This window comes from Nyctibius grandis, chromosome 12 (genome assembly GCF_013368605.1).
Source record: "Nyctibius grandis isolate bNycGra1 chromosome 12, bNycGra1.pri, whole genome shotgun sequence".
In the NCBI taxonomy this organism is placed as follows: Eukaryota; Metazoa; Chordata; class Aves; order Nyctibiiformes; family Nyctibiidae; genus Nyctibius; species Nyctibius grandis.
Window position 1 is genome coordinate 11170638 of NC_090669.1, and position 4883 is coordinate 11175520.

The following is a 4883-nucleotide window of genomic DNA, read 5'->3' on the forward strand; positions in this document are numbered from 1 at the left end:
CGGAGCCCGGCCGCCCCGCGAGGTGACAGCGGCGGCGGCGGCAACCCGAGCCCCCGCCTCGCTCCGCACCTCCATCCGCCGCCCGCCCCGGCCCCACTCACCGGCGCGCCGGGCAGCTGGCCGCCCGCCGGCACTCATCCAGCCCGCCGGCTCCCACCTGGCTGGCGCCGCAGCCGCCCGGGCTCCGCTTCGCGCCTGCGGGCGGCCGGGCGGGCAGGGTGTCGGGGGCCGCTCCGGCCGGCGGCCGTTAACGGCGGCGTCTCCGCCGGCTGAGCCGCTGCGCCCTGCCCCGCGGTGCCGCCGGCCGGCCGGGGAGCGGGCAGCGCCCGCGCACTCCCGCGCCCAGCGCGCGCCCGGCTCTTCGGGGACGGTCACTTTTCCCTCTCTTTCCCTCTTTTTGGGGCCTTTTTTCCCTCTCTCTTTTTGGGTCTGTTTTTTTTTTTTTTGGTCCAAGTTCACTGGCGAGCCTCCGCGCTCAGTTCAGCGAGCGCCGGCGGATCGATGTGCTGCGGGTTTGATTGTGCATCCCTGGGCGGCGGGGCCGCGCAGCAGCGGGGCGGGCCGGGCCGGGGCGGCGCGGGGGGCGCGCGGGCCTCTTCCCGCCCCCGCCGCGCTGCGCCCGGGCACGGCGGCCCCGCACCCGCACCGGCACCGCCGCGCTGCGCAGGCCGCCTGGGCTAGGGAGAAGTGAAGGGGAAAAAAAAAGAACAACAAAAAAAAACACCAGCAGAGATTATTTTTTTTTTTAAAGTTCACGGGGAAGGAATTAAAAAAAAGGATGATCTCACTTTTACGGTAAGATCAAAAAAATCTCCACTCGCCCCCATTCTTCGAGATTTGGGATAATTCCAAATACCTGACTAAGTGCAGATGTTGTTGCGTCTTCACATCTTATAAAGCCGCCGTGCCGCTCGTTTGCTCTCGCTTTCCTTTTCAAGTTGCAGGAAATTCAAACACTTTACATGAAGGGTGGAGAAGGTTTGGGAATTTTTTTTTTGGATTATTATTGTTATGAGCCGATTTTTTTTTTTAAGCTGATCTTTAGGATGAAAAAAAAAAATCGCAGTCGCCTAAAGTCCCCGGGAGATTGCTACTGTTGGGGGAAAACGAAACATTTCTTGCAAACAAGAAAATGGTGAGTTGTCAATTGCCGCTTCTGCTGCCAAATTCGCTCAGTTCCATCTCATTGATACTTGTAGGTTGCTCCTCACAGTTACAGTATCTGCTCACAGAAGGAGCGATCAGATCTGCTTAAGAGACGACACTGAGACGTTCCCCCCCTCCCCAAAAAAAAAAAAAAAAAAAATCCCTGTGTGTGTGTGCGAGTGTGCGCTTGCAGCAGGACGGGGCGCGGGGCTGCGGCAGGCTGGCAGCCCCGGGCGGGCGGGCGGGCTCCGCCGTGGCGGTGCATGCCGCTAGATCCGCCCTAACATCTGTCCGTCTCACCATTGGCGCATCCATCAGTGTCACCCTGGCTGCACATTGCAACGACAACACATCAGACACAACGCAGACCGGGGTTCGGTACAAATAACCAACATACTAAACAACTTAAGCAGGAAGGAGGAGACCAGCCGCAGCATAAGTATTTACAAATGTTAGACAGCCTTGGAAAACAGAGAGGGCTAGACTGCGATTAATAACTCCTTCCTCTCTCCCTCCTCCCCCTTTAAGCAGGAATTAGGAAAGAGAAAGCCTAAATAATTTATGCCCCCCCCCCCCCCCGAAGGATGCGGCCGGGGACAGGGGCAGGGGCGGTCGCGCCGCGCTCAGCCCGGCTCCGCGGGGCGATGGCTTCGGCGGCACCGGCTTAAACACGGAGCCTGGGAGCCAGGGGAACTTCGGGCTCAGGAGGCGGCTGGCCGAGCCGGCGGCCGCTGCGCAGCTCGGGGATTTCTCTGAGCTCTGGAGCGGGAGAGGCTGAAAGAAACTTTGGGAGACTCCGCGGGGAGCCCCGACCGGCGTCCCGCCTGCCCGGCCGTACGGAGCCCAGGCACGGTCAGCCTGCCGCCAGGCGCTGGTGAAACGCCCTGAAAACTACAGCAAAATAAAAGTGATAAAGCGTGTTTAGTCATTTCAGTCCTGTAAAGGCTATTCTTAAATGTGCGAGAGCCCTCTCCAAAGCCAGGAATTGTCCTGATCTTCCGTGACTTGGCTGCGGGGCGTCCTGAGGAACACGCTGCAGCGGCAAACCACTAATTTTGGGGCGGGGGGTGGCAAGTTGCAAGAAGTTTTTCCCTTCCACCTCCCTCTCCCTAAATCTGCTCATCTTTCACTAGCTGTATGTTATGCCTGACCCGCAGGATGCACCGTGAGCTCCCTGCCTGCGTGCCCGCCGCTGGCCGCCCGAGCGGGGCCGGGGCTGGGCAAGGCGGCTCGGCGGGGGCTGGTCAGGCTCGGCTTAGCTTCACGGGGGTGCAGCCCTCCTCTCGCTCTCCTGCTCAGCTACATGCATGTATTAATGACTTTAGCGGCATATGTATTTTAACAGATTCCCTAGCAGAGCTCTCCTTCTCGCAGAAGTACAGCCTGCGTGGAAGATGCTGGCAGGTTGCAACCTCAGCAGCTGAACGGTGTCACTAAAACAAACATTTGCGAGAAAATCACCAGCCCCGCTGTACGGTGAGGTTTGTCTGACAACACTTACCTTGCTTTTCACAGGGCGGGCCACAAGCGCTGGCGGTGGAGGACAACGGGCTTGTAAGAGTGCTCTGATTTGGGACTGGGGGGTGAATGAAAAAAGTTAAACTTCCTGTAAACAGTAATTGGAAGAACTTGGTGAGTTCAATTAGAAAATCATCACTCTCATCTGTGTGTGAGAGAGAGAGAGAGGCAGCACATATACATGCACACAGACACGTGCACTGCACTTACACGTTCACAACTCTCACTGCCAAAACGCTCAGGAAGTTGTGGAATAATTTTGTTGTGAACTATATCCAGTATTTTAAGGAAGAAAAAAAATGTATTGAACTTTCTATCAGACGAATTACAGAGGGAAATGCAGATTCCTTCATGTGCATCAGCTTCTTTGAGGGTCACCATCTATTTCAGAGAGACAGAACCCATAATTTTATTAAGTGTAACATTTACAAACATAATGTATAAAATCGATGACTGTACAGACTCCATCTACAAAGACTCAGCACATGAGGCTCAGCTCTAAGCTGGCTCTTCCCAGCAGTTTTAAACCGAGGTACCAATTATTTATTAGTCCCATAATTAGATAACCATCACTCCTGAACTTTCCATCAGCTAAGAATATTTTCTATTTCAGCAGTGCACACCGTTTAGTGCCCTCCTTTGTTGTATATTCTCACTGCTCATTTCATTCCCCTAGATGAAAACTCACAACAGTTCCCCAAGAAAGCCCTCTCCGGCACCCAGGTCCGAGCGGAGGCAGCGGGCTGGGCTGAGGAAAGGACCACTGGCATGAGCTGTTGGGTGTGGGAACAGCCAGAGAGGATCAGTAAGGAAGTTTATTAAACTTGGAACAGCTGCCTCCTAGAAACCAGCGTGTTTCGGGCTTTAACCTTTCTCTCCCGAGCAGCGTGTTGATGTTTCGCCACTTGTTCACTGCAAACAAGGAAGGCAGAGGCGTGCGTCGAGGTCCCCATGTGCGTGTGTAGCTGCTCCCGGAGACTCATCTGTGAGCATCGCTCGATTGCTTTTCAGAGGGGTCAAACCCGCCGCGCCAACTGCCCCGTCCCTGGGCGCGCTCCCCTCGCCCCCCGCAGCGGGGGCTCTGCGGGACGCCCGCACCCCTTCCAGCCGAGCAAAGGAGCCGGCGGGGACCCAGCAGGTCCTGGCCAGCCCAGCGTCCCCCGGACACGCGGGAAGGGCTGGGCAGCAGCGAGCCGGGGCCCTGCGGGGCGGCGGGTGCCCCGCGGAGAGAGGAGCGAGCTGTCGAGGGAGGCGGCGGCGCGCTCGGGGCCGGGGTCCTGGCAGCGGGGGGGGCCGGGGCCGGGGTCGGGCCCGGCAGAGGCGCGGGGCAGGGCGGCCGGGGCGCCTCACCTGCCGCAGCTCTTCCAGGAGCGGAGACGAGGGCTCCGAGAGCGGCGGGGAGGCATCACCCGGGCGCGGGGAGCGCGGTATCCCGCAGCCGCGCCGGGCACCCACCGCTGCCTGCCGTCCCGGGGAAAAAAAAACCTCTCCTCCTTCCCACCGCCGCGGTGGCACCCCATCGAAATGCAGAAAGTGTGCGAAAAGTACTTCGGTTTCTGCCGGCGAAGAACAAAGAAAAAACAGTTTTCATTAAGGCTGGACTAGATGAGTATGGATCCGACAAGTTTGTTTAAAAACAACACTGCCCACGCCCGAAAACGATACTTCACTTTTGTAACGTACAAAGTGTTGTCAATAACCATTATAACAGCAATAATAATCTGAGGAGAGAACAAAGACATTTTGTAGTATCTACATAACTTTATTAGGGAAAAAATATTTTTAAATGCCTATGAATTCCCAAACCTCCTGAATACAAATGAATAAAAGTTTTTCTTCGGGCTAAAATCTTTGGTTGAATGTAAATTGTTTGGGTAAGTGAATTTACACAGCAGCAAAGTTTGTTTGTCTTAGTCCAGTAGCTTTGCTTTAACGAACCAGATGTTTTGTCTGCAAATTGTCCGGAGGACTTTTACAGTTCTGACATGTAATAAGCCCCAGAAAATCAGAACTGGGATAGCAGTGTCCTTGCGATCAGGACCAGGCATTTCGGAAAGAGCATGGGGAAAACAGAAAAGTGTAAGCACGCCCAGTGTCGTAGTATTTTGAAGCATTCCTCTTTAGCTGTAGGTAATCTTGTCCGAATCGATTAGCTTCCGTCTGGAGCTGAAAGTAATTGCCCGCCTAACCCCAGATACCAGAAATTTATCCCTCCCCCC

At 55.7% G+C, this 4883-nt stretch overlaps 1 long non-coding RNA gene across 1 annotated transcript; it reads left to right on the forward strand.

The window, feature by feature from the left end:
* The first annotated feature begins 613 nt into the window (after positions 1 to 613).
* On the forward strand, positions 614 to 4512 carry LOC137669403 (uncharacterized). Its single transcript, XR_011049092.1, has 4 exons — positions 614 to 795; positions 1035 to 1135; positions 2662 to 2778; positions 3341 to 4512. It is a non-coding gene; the product is annotated as an uncharacterized lncRNA (long non-coding RNA).
* The last annotated feature ends 371 nt before the right edge of the window (positions 4513 to 4883 follow it).